General features: G+C 40.4%; 1 protein-coding gene across 6 annotated transcripts in view; it reads left to right on the top strand.

Annotated features, from left to right (window-relative positions):
* eya1 (EYA transcriptional coactivator and phosphatase 1) overlaps window positions 1–12,192 on the top strand; it is a 64,107-nt gene that overhangs the window by 18,774 nt on the left and 33,141 nt on the right. For all 6 annotated transcript variants that reach the window (XM_037757084.1, XM_037757082.1, XM_037757085.1 and 3 more), the window contains exon 3: window positions 4,613–4,913. The gene's annotated coding sequence lies outside the window, so the exon portion shown is untranslated. The remainder of the gene's footprint in view (window positions 1–4,612; window positions 4,914–12,192) is intronic.

Genomic DNA, 12,192 nt, shown 5'->3' with positions numbered 1-12,192 from the left:
TCTAAGATCATTGCCTTATGGATATGTTTAAATCACAAAAGCATTTCAAATGAAGTAGCCCATATGGTGTGTCAGAAAAATGCTGTTATGTTGATAATCATCTCCGGTGTAAATGTAGAAAAACAGCGCAATGATGCTGATCAAAATATGGTCTCTTTCAAATCTGGTCTGTTTAGTGAATAATAAAAAAACATATGAATAATTTCCTCACAAAGCTCAGTTTTTGCCACACGCTTTTCATCTCACACATGCCAAGCTGGTGACCAGAACACTACAGTTACTGTTGTTACTGTAGTGTTTAGATGATGTCATCAATTGGGGCCCCGAAAAATTGGCAAACCTTGTGTACAATTATTTATACTATAGGTGTTAGAACTGATTGAAAAGTGAGGATATTCTGCATCTGCATTCACCTACTTTTTGCCTCTAAGATTTTGATGGATAGTTTAGGATAAATTTATTGGTTTCAGAACGACTCCAATGCTCCAACTCCAACGGTGACAGCTTAGCATGTGATGTGGTCCTTCACATAAGAATTGTACCTCCGTATATAGGTTTGTGTTGAAATATGAATGAGGAGAATACTTTCATTTATAAAATATCCCCACGGAAATCCCATATTAATAACTGAAATCTGATTCAATGGAGAACATAAATCTCAAAATAAATTAAATAAACCTTGTTTATGTGACTTATTACGCTGAATTTACTCTTATTATTCTCTTTATCTTTTAACAGGCTATATATTTTAAGCGTAACGCCTGCGGTGATACTTCCAGCCATAGTGATGTCTCATTCTGAGTAATAGGTCTCTAAAGTGTGCTTGTTTGGCTTTTTTTTGGGCCTTTGGAGAGCAATAAAGTGTCTGTCTGAGGATTTTCGGGGTCCTTATAGACTTTCTCCAGGTGTGCCTCACTGGTCATAAAGTACAACTCGTCTCTCGTGGTGTATGCTTGGATAAATGTGCCCGCTGAGTGTTCTTTAATCAAATACTACTTAGCATGCACTGGGATTTTTAGAAATTTAGAAATGACTTTTGTAAATTCTAAAGTTTGCTTGCTATATTTTATGCCCTTTAACATACAAAGGGGTATTTTAGCTACAACATAAGGTCACTCTGTTAATTTTAGTTTGTGGCGTCCACTGAGGTTAACCATTTCATTTGTTCCTCGCTTTTTTGTGGAGGAAAAGCTGCAATGTATTTTCATGTTGAGGTATGCCGTGTTTACTTTTATCACTGCTCCTCGGTGAGGCGGGCCAACCTGATGTTTGTTTATAAGAAATTCTGGCTTCACTCGAAACTTTCATTCACCACTTGAAAGCACTTGACTTGCTACTAATTTACCTTGAGGGACTTCAAAATGATCTGTCTGCACTGTCAAAATCTTTTTTTGTGGTGGCAACTTGTCATCATCAAAGTTTTTCTTTAGAGTTTAATGAAAGCCCGGGAGATAGATGGGTTAATGTTATATTGTTTGTAGTTGAATACTGCATGCAGAAAGACATCGTAAACTCAAGGTAACATATGTTGGTTGCTTGATGTTTTCGCTTTGATTGCTGTAGCTGTCATTGTTGCTAAGCGAGTTGCTTTTAAGTTCACATGAAAACACAAGCAGTGGGAACAGAGGAGGAATGGAATAGTATTGAAAATGATCTTGAATTTCCCTTGGTCATCAGTGCTGTTTTGCTTTACCAAGGATATGTCACTCTGTGCAGCTCGGTTATTTTCAACAGGAAACTATGCACATTGAATAACTCAGGAATATCCAGTACCTAGCACTTACAGAGCTCTTTGACAAATTGCCATCCAGCAAACTTAATGTCCCACTTGTGTCAGGGGCAAGGCTGCAGGACGGGAGGTTTGTGTAGTAAAGGGTTTTTTTGTATTTCCTCCTTAGTCAATAGGTGAACACTTCACCTAGTAATGCCTGTATAAACATATAAAAACTGTTATTTTATCCAAAGTTATCCCAAGTTCAGATTTCCCTTCTTGGGGGAAGGTTAAGAGTGTAATGCTCTACTGAGACTTATGTCAAAAAAGGGAACTTGATCCCGCCCGATGTGTGACATTGTATAAACACTGTAGTAGCTCTACCCAAACAAATTTGCAGCATATGCATATGAAAATATTGCAACTGTGTCACCAGGGTGTTAGCATTTTGTTTCATCCGTACCATTTGATCCCCTGTCACACCGTTCCTTCACCTTTCGCACTGTTTATGTATTCACTGTCAAGATAAGCAAACTTTACCGAGATGTTCCCCTTTTGTGGAGCAAAAAAAGTCGCCGCACTTTAGGATCTAAAATTTTCCAAGCACTAGGATTCCAGTTAGATGTACATTAACCCCCCCGTTCCTTATCTCGAAAACGGAATCAGCCATTTGGAAGTGAGTCTATTTTCATGTGTGTGAGAAGCTGAGTGGATAACCTGTTGGCAGTGGAGGACAGTGCAGATCTCTCTTCACTCTAAATTGCAGGGCAGGCATCCCTGCAACCCCACATGAGGACCATTGAGTCCCATCAAGATAATCCTTAATAAAGAACGGCTTCGCATTTAATCTTAGCTCACTTCTCGAATTTCTTACTTGATATAGTTTTTGGCAAGTGACGTTTCAGAGCTGATGTCAGTCGAGCAGTATCAGTGCATCTTTTGTTAAGCTTCCATTTGGCAGAGGTTCTATTAGGCTATATACATTTTTATAGGTGCAGAATATATTATTAACTTAATTTGTAATAATGTATTTATGTGACTGCCTTTCATCAGAAGGTTAACAAAAAAAGCTTAATGGCACATGCAACTAAATTCAAAGTTTAACCTACATTTTGCATGACATTGTTTGCACTTAACAGCCTCTCATTTAATACCGTGGAACATGAAAATAGTAATCACCGAACATCACCAGTAAAACTACGAGGTTAATTGGAGCCTTGATTCAAAACACACCGTACAGCACTGCATGCAGGAAAATCTGAGTTTAGTCGTTGAAACATAAACAACTCTGGATAATTACACTGTGCAATTTGAAAATAACTCACTTGCAAAATTACATCTCAAACTAATTTTGTACAGCTGCTTATTGAAATAGAGAGCGACAGAGTAAATGCAGTAACTCAATTGTCATGTGTACCCCCCTCTGCTATTAGAAATAGTTACTTGAGAGTCCCCAAGCATCTATTAGTCAATTGAGTTATCAAGAACCTGTTCGATGTGCAATATATTTCATGCTTCGATATTGAAACGTGAGCCTATGGATTTACCTATGGGGAGTTGGTTTGGAAAAGGAGGTATACACTTATATTTCCAGCACGTCGTCCACATCATTACTGCAGTATATTTAAATCAGGAGCAGTGCAGCTTGAATCTATTTCTGTCAGCTCCTTGTTGACTGCTGCGACAGAGGTTGGTTGGTGTTGACCTGCTTTCAGTACGGGTTGTGAACTCTACAGATGATTATGTAGACATTTATTAGTTATTGAATGAAACAAAATGCCGTATGATTTAAAAAAAAAAGATTTGAATGAGCTCTTTTAGTGACATACATCACCATTTTTTATTTCTTATCATCACCCACTGACTACAAGTAGTGCATACATAAGCCAACCGCTAACACAGTATACTATTCTTCTAGCAGTGGGTGTTCTTCTTCTGTCACCACCTCTTTACCATAGTAAATGTATGATTTCCTCTTTCTTGGTAATCATTTTTCAGTATTACAGTCGGTATTTCACCCACAGTTTTATTATGTGGAAATTAAACAAAAATCTAAAATGCTCCATTGACCTCTCAACCATTCATTACACAGAACAGATATTCTTGGAAAAAAAAAAAAGAAGTCATGACATATTGAAGCAAAAAGCTGTACAAGCATCATCACCAGCTTGAATAAATCACCAGTTTGAGCTCATCAGCAGTAGCAGCAGCACGGCCTTGTGTGTTATAGCAGCTTCGCGCAGTTGAAATAATAACCTGGAGCAGACAGAAGGCAGTCATTACCTTGCACACAGACGCGGCGTGTATGTGTTGACGGAGGACTTCCACTAGACTGCTGTGGAGACGGACAGAGCCGAGCCGCTCGGCCGCTTTTAAACCTCCGGCTTCCCATCACCTCAGCTAATGACCTAAGCCCTTGTTTACCCTCAGAAGTCCCTCTATGACAAAAAGAAATCCAGCAGCGACCTAAGACTCACAAGAGAGAGCACAAAAATGTGGTTTGTGGTGAAAAAAAGAGCATAACAAAAACAAGAGAGAAAGAAGGGGGGGGAGAAGAAAAGTGTGGGCCCTTGGGGTGTGTGAGCGGAGCCTGGTGTTCCAGTGGACAGGCAGGCCGGTGGAGAGATCTGCCCTTTCATTGTCTTAGTCTCCACTGATACAATCTGGAGAGGGCTCTATTGCTTAAAGCTGTGAGTGAATGACATATGGGGAGCTGGTGTGAGGCACAACTCCCCCGTGCCTCCTCCAGACCCAAAGTCTTCCTGTGAGAGAGCACCGAGCAACTTTTCTGCTTTTTCAAAACGGCAGCAGCCTCCCTCTCCCTCCCTCATTCACTGCCTCCCTCCCTCCCTCTCCTTCGCTCTCTCTCTCACTCTCTCTCTTTTTTTCCCTCTTCCTCAGACACTCACTAGTCACTGCCTGAAGCAGTAATCGGACAACTCTCTTTCTCACTAGGACCGGGTCTCCTGAGATACGGCGGCGCGGGGCTCCATGGGTTCCAACACCTAAAATGAAAAAGAAAAAAGCAGTCTTGTAGTTTACATGTATTGTGCTACAGATTCTACCAAACACCCGAAGAACTCTTTTAGAAAGTTTGCTGTCCGTTCTGCTGGACTGAACGATCTCTCTGTAGCAGATTTTTTTTTTTGTTAAAAGAAGATATAAGAAGGGATAAACACACGGGGATTCAACCATAATTGTAGTGAGTATGACTTTAATGTATACGTGATGTTTGATATGTTAGTTTAATAACTGTCTTGTCCTGTAATTTTTGAGTATTTCAGTGTGTGTATGTGTGTGTGTGTGTGTGTGTGTGGAATTATCTCCTTTATTTGGTACATTTGCATCAGCATTTAATTCAAAATATAATTCTCAATTAAAGTATTCATATCAATAGAGCAGTAGGAGTAACCATTTAATTTCTGCACTTATCTTGTCATTAATTGTTATGGCAACAGCTACTACATCTTTATTATTATAATAATTCTAATACTGTAGAGCTGTTCAAAAATGTATAATAATGCTAATAATATCAACCAAAGAGGAAGGCTTTAATCTTCACAGGTCAGCTGCAATTCATTGATGATGATAGATTATTAGCTAAAAAAAACAATTGTTCTTGATGAATGTTTAGTTTTCATTTAAGTGAAAGTAAATGCAACTCGCTTCCTGATAAAGAAGTCAATTTTAAAATGTAATGCGATGATATTTAAATAACAATTCATGGTATATTACATTGTATTTCATAATTGCTTAACAGCTTCTACTTATATTACTATACGTTCTGTTTTTAGTCAAATAGCTTTAGACATTTAAGTCAATTTATCTGTAATTATAAATAACATTTATAGATAATGTCCCATAAAATTGCCATCTTAAAAATTATTATATCGATTTTATATCCATGCATTAATTGAAAATACATTTTTTAAATACCAGGAAAAAAAGTATTTTGTTAGCACGAGAGAGTAATATCCTGGTTGCTTATGTATCCAAATTCCCCTTTGAAATATGGGATGTTCTTCTGCTTGGCCCAGTTTACATTTTTTGATCAGGCTACGAAAACACGCTGCTCCCTGCAGGAGTTCCCTTTTTGACTGGCAGAACAAACAAAACCAACACAGTTAAAGCAGTTGACATCCAATGCCATCTGCTGAGGCCAGGAATGCTGCGAGGAGACCTGAGAGGCTCTCGGCGTCTGACCGAGACAACAGGCCTCGACTCCCGGCCGTGCTGCATCTCCGCTCGCCAGTGTTTCGCGTGTAGTAAAGATGACTCACCCGCTGTAATCACCAGCCTCTCTAATTGAAGGATGTTCTGGTTTAATGTCCTCTGTGTGATCACAGGCTTACATCACAAGTCACAGAATTATGATGTGTGTGAAGGGCATTTCATCTCTCAAATTGTGCTTTTTTTTCCTCCTTTTTCACCCTCTAATTCCTGTCATTTTCAAACGCCTGCTTTAGAAAGGTGTGTGTTAGTAGATGAAAGAGAGGAAATAGAGAGGTTAGGATAGGCCAGTGAGCTACCGCTCTGAGCAGACAAACATGACAGTGTTTGTGATTGCCTGCTGCGACCATTCACTCACACAATAACCTTATTTATCCAATTAACTGATAATGAGCAGGCTGATTCGGGGCTGTTTACACTGTGTATTTGCTTTACGCATACAGGGAGAGATCAGGGTCTCCCTGCCTGGCTGTGGAGCTCCATGCTTGTGTAGCAGCAGCAGTGTGTACAAGCAGGAGTGGTCGGCGGTGACGGTGGCATTGTTTGCCCAAGGCCTGATGCCTTCCGTATAGATGTGTCTAGCCGGCCGAGCCCTTGTCCTCTTCTCTCAGGGAGGAGATTGAAAATGGTGAAAGACACAGAGGGCTAATTGATCGAGCCTCACTGATAGAGCTATTAGTGAGGAAGAGGGGGAGAGAGAGCGCGAGAGAAAGAAGAAGGAAATAGGGGAGCTCCTATTAAGTAGCCCATACTGGGTGATTAGTGGGCAGGGGTTGTTTACTAAATACTGTTGGGTGTTATTTTGTTAACAAGCCACTGTTTGGACCTGGAATATGTGGCTGAAAGAACAGGAAATGAGCTTTAAAGATTTCTGTTGATTGCCATTACAGGTCCTCAATCACTAATACCCACTAGTGTGTTTGTTTGTAAATGGAAATATGTTTACGTTGTGCAAGATAATAAGGAAGCCGCTGAGTTGAGATAAATTGTAGTCAAAAAGGATTGTACTGCACGTGCCTCTGATCATATATTTAAAATTTAAACTGCAACTTTATTACCTTCTGCAGTGTTTATATGAACTAAGCAATTTTAGAATTTCCTCTGCTTCCTAACTTGCATAGATAATAATTTCATTAACATAATACATCACTGCTTCAGATTTTAAGAGAATAACAAGCCACAAGCATTGAAGTGATATAATCGTCAAGATTTGTCACTTGGCGTTCTTTCATCTCAGCGTTGTAAAGCCTCTCTCTCGTTCTGACTGCGGTGGTCACGGTGGTAGGCAGCTTGTGATAAAATGTGCACCTTAAATCTTGTTTCGATGGCCCCTCAAAGGCGAACTGGCCTTCTGGAAATAATTTCGAAAGGTTGAAGAGCACAGTATTAACAGATTTAACGTAGCTATTGAGTGAATTGCCGGAGCACCATGTCAGATTGGGCCAAATGAGAGAGACAAATTGCACATCAACACACAGCACATCTGTTAATAATTGTGCTTTTAATTACAGACAAGTATGACATTTTAAATTACGTGTGAAACACCATGTGCTTTTATAATTTGTCGGCGTAAGCCACATTTGTGCAGACCGGTACAGTTCATCTGTGTAAATAAATGTACATGAAATATTAAAAAAAATATTTCATGCTATTTTATCTAAAGATGTTTTTGTTTAACTATATATTTTATTACATTTTCTCGTGCTGTAATAATACATTTAAACAAACTAATTTTCTCACAGAAAACAAGTTTAAAAAAAAATGCCCTCATTGTTCAAAATTACACCACCATATCATTTCTATCCATTTTATTAAAAATGTGCAATTTCTGTCTGATCTAAAATACTTTACTTTTGAGGATGAAAAAACACCCAGCTATTTAATGTTGCATTTGCTGGCAGCCGTCATTTTTTCGGCCACGTACAGAGACACAAGTGAAGTGTAGCATTTTGTAAACTGTGCCTAATTCCACTCACATCTGTGTTCAATTGTTGTCCGCATCTACATTCTTTGAGAGTGGATTTATTTTTCCTGGGCCACCATGTGGATTCAGCTGACCAGCTTAAGTGGGGATTAGTTGTTTTAAAGTTAGATTTTGATTAAAGCATTGTTTTTCAAAAGTTGTAACTCACAACACATGGCTTACGTAGACTGTAAAATTCTAAGGACTATATGGACTATGCTCTATAGAAGTAATATCTAGTAAGGATGACACAGGGTGTGGAAATAAACAAAGCATATTCAGCATATCTCTTTTTCAGTGTCATCTTTGGTGTGATTATTTTTATTTGCAGCTTTAACATGTGAAAATATTTTTAAACAAATCTGTTAAAAGTTTTGCAGGTGATATAACACCTTGGTAACTCTTTGCTGAATAGTGACGAAATATGTAGCAAAGGTGAAGAAGCGATTTGTGCCGGGTCAGACAGCCTGCATGCGGAGATGATCTATGCTAAAAGCTTGGCTGTGGCTGTGTTTACCTTTGGAGACGCAGGTCTTGAAATAAGTAAAGCGAAACAAAAGGGCCAGCAAACAACCGTGAGTGAAGCGTGTTGTGGCACTTCTTCTTCTTCTTCTTCTTTTTCTCTTGATGACACTTCCAGCGCTTCATCTAGCCTGGCTTTGTTCTTGTTAGCTTCAAAGACCTGGCAGTTCAGGTTGAACTAAGAAGCACATCAAAGATGCTGAATGCAGCCCCTTTTTTTTAAACAATAAATATTTAGCGGCGCAGAAGAAAGGCTTGTGCTTTTTTAAATCCCTGCCCCCCTCCTCCCTTCTTCCTCTCCCATCATCCCCCTCTGTCTCTTCACCTGGCCGGTTTCACCTGCTGCCAATGGCTGAAACACCAGCATGGTAATGGCTCCACTGGCCTGCACTGCTGAACAGAGAAACCAGCCACCACACACACACACACACACACACACACACCATACCACATCTCTCCACCACAACACACTCTCTCCACAACTCTGTGATCGCTGTTAATGTACTGTGGCAAAATGTGTTTCTCTTTCCTTTTTATGGCTTTTACCTCTGTGGACTTTCTTTTCCATTGATATTTTTGTGTTTTTTTACATCCCGTCTGCGTATTTTAGTATTGGGAAATGCCAGGAGGAGGCACTGCTGTTGTCCGTAGCTTTCTAAAGTGAGAATGTAATGGTTATTTTTTGCTAAGATGGCTGTACCATTAGCAGTGGGAGAGTGGGCAAATTGTAAAGCTGGAATGGTATTCATGAAGGCTTTGCCTTGGTGTGAAGAGCAAAGCCTGTTGAAAAAAAAAAGACGAAAAAAAAAACTCATGCAGCTCAGGTTACCCTCGCTCATGTAAACAGTCAGCCATTAAAAAAATCATGCTAGGATTTTTTAGAAAAATACTTTATATGCCTTTTTCCTGACCAGTTGAATACCTTTGACCTTTTTTTGGACCCTGTAATCCCATGGTGGGCTGGAGTCAGGTCTAATATAGTGTTATGGCCATGCGAGTATATGGCTCCGCTTGATGTTCGGAGAGAGACGAGCAGAGCGGGAGTGGACAGAGCAAAATGTAACTGTCAGCTAAAGGAGAGTAATAGAGGCATTCGTAGCGTCATAGGAAACATATGTGGCTCCATATGCTCTCCGTGTTCTTGTTTCCAGTCGCCTTCATTGTCTGAGATGCACCACTGATCTGGGGGCCTCTAAAGTGCCCTGCGTGTGTGAGTGTGTGTTTGTGTGTGCGTGTGCGCATTTTGCACCACTGATCTGGGGGCCTCTGAAGTGCCCTGTGCATAAGTGTGTGCATGCAGACATACAGGCATGAGTTATGTGTTTCTGTGTGCTAAAGAAAAAGACATAAAAAAAAAAAGACACAAGCGTGAGTTTTTGTGTTGCCACGGAGAAAGATTTATATAATGTCTGTGTTATATATTGTTCTCTTTCTGTCCATTGTGAATACTGGGGCTGTGAAGTTAGGAAGTTGTGTGTATGTCTCTAGTGTGCCATGGCCCCAGGCTGGGGCAGGCCCGCGGGAAGCAGCCCTGACGGTCATTAGGACCTGTCAGTATGCCGGGAGGGGGGAGTGCTGATAAATTTCAGATAGTGTCAATTGCAGATGAAAGATCTGCTGAAGATGCTAGGGGTGTCACGCTTGACTTGTCACTGCTCAACAAGTCCCATCTTCCTTCCAGCAGCAGGCTACCTCAAGCAGGAAAGCGGGCAGGCTCTCCCACCCTCCGCTGCCCCCTCGGCCCCTTCTCCCCCCCCCCCAACCCCTCACCCCTCTGCCTACCTTCACCCCCACAACCCCCCTCACCACCACCACCACCACCACCCCTTCCTGCTTACCTTGGCTAAGCCGCTTTTGCATGTTGATTGGGGGAGGGCTAATCCAGTTTGCAGCTGTCGTAGACCAATGATGAATCACCTTTCCGTCATTTGGCTGTGCTCCCCTTGCTCGGGGAGGAGGGAGGACCTGGAGGAGGAAACAACAGCGGAGTAGGGCTGCGGCTCGGAGAGAGACAATGTGCGCCTCTGTTCCCCCCCGCTATAGCCCTCTCTTCCCATTCTGCTCCAGAATAACAATAATGTTTTCTCAGACAAGCCTTTTTGTGTCATGGATGGCTCTGGACTGTGACACTGAGCTGCAATAACAAGGAGTGACATTGTTTTCTGCTGCTGGGGCAGGTGGAGGCTGGATAAAGAAAGGGGGAGTGTGGTTTGTGAGGACTCAAAGCCATCTAGGTCCAGGTAAGAGCACAGTTGAGCCGGTGCCAGCAGCATCAGAGACGGGTAGCTCTCTGCCTCAGACGCTGTGCTAAACAAACTTAACTCAGCTTACTGTGTTGTCTGATCGGAGATAGTAAAGACTTTTTAGCAATCAGATAATGAGAAAAGAAGTTTGGGCAAAGGAGGAGAAAACGTGATGAAGTAGTGAGTGTGAAATGTAGAAATAGGGTCGATCTTTAATGTGGTTATATTTGTACCTCGGTGGTGTTGTATGCTTGGAGGGTGTGATATTTTTAGGGGAGAAGTAAATTAATATACTTCTGGGAAATGACAATGCAGCTTCCATTATGGCCGTGTGTGTGAAAAAGCCTTTTGTGTCATTGTTTTTTTATTATTACAGATTTGTTATAATGCTTAAAAATATATATTTGTTCTATTAATAATTAAATTGGACTTGAACCGCAAGAAAGCACTACATTTGCCAAGCTATTCTGCAAAGTATCATAATATCATAACATTATAATATCATTTTAAATAGAGTAAATGCATATCATAATTTCATCTTTTTATCGCATAATTCTGGTTTCTTCGTGCCATCTGATAGCACTCAGACTACTCAGAGTTTTTATCTTTGTGGCCTTGTGTAAAAGGCCAATGTTTATCGATAGCAGAGATACCCAGAACCCTGGAATATAATTGGAAATGGCAGTATAATGTACAAAACATTTTGTCCTAATTTCATTAACTCACTGTTGCGATGGGAACGGTGGCAGAGACAAATGGGGTTTGGAGTTTGTGGCCGTACTTTTCAAATCACTCGTGCCTTCTTTCCACTCCATTGTCTATACTCGATCAAATCCTTTGAGCGCACAAATGAGAAGATAGAATAATGTTTTCAGTGGCGTGGTCTTTTGTATAAACACAGAAACAATTAAGGAGCTTGCCAGAGCAAACACATGCCTCATGAGCTTCTCATCTGCCCATCACTGAGGCATGGGCTCTTACAATCAGGCAGAGTGCTGCACTTTTAACAGGCACATTAACCGTCGCCTCAAACCAGCAAACATCTGTTAACAGTCTTCGATACCACACAAAACGATATACACTTAAGGCCATTTCTGCTTAAAGATACATCAGAGTAAATTGACAGTAAACACTTTGTGTTCACTTCATGTAAAACGGTGACTTGCAGTGAGATCGCTGTAATGAGAGAAATCAGAAACTGCCTTGTCAAAATGTTTACTATTCATTTCATAGCTTGCAAATCCACTGTTTTTCTTTGTGCATATGTGACTGTGTGTGTGTCATATTTTGCCTTGTATATTTCGTTCATTTTCAATTTTGTTCTTGTCATTTGGCATCACATAAAAACTTAATTATTTGATATTCATTTGAATATCACGTGCAAAGCAGTCAGTAAAATTGCAGTGAATTATAGATTTTAAATGTAGTTTTTTTATTAATACTTTTCACCTCACATTATTTATTTACTTAATTTTATTCATCTAAATCTGGACTACTGGATTATGCATATTGTGCACACTGCA

The sequence above is a fragment of the Sebastes umbrosus genome, chromosome 21 (genome assembly GCF_015220745.1).
Source record: "Sebastes umbrosus isolate fSebUmb1 chromosome 21, fSebUmb1.pri, whole genome shotgun sequence".
Taxonomy (NCBI): domain Eukaryota; kingdom Metazoa; phylum Chordata; class Actinopteri; order Perciformes; family Sebastidae; genus Sebastes; species Sebastes umbrosus.
Note: the sequence above shows the minus strand (reverse complement) of the source record. Positions and strands in the feature narration are given on the sequence as shown.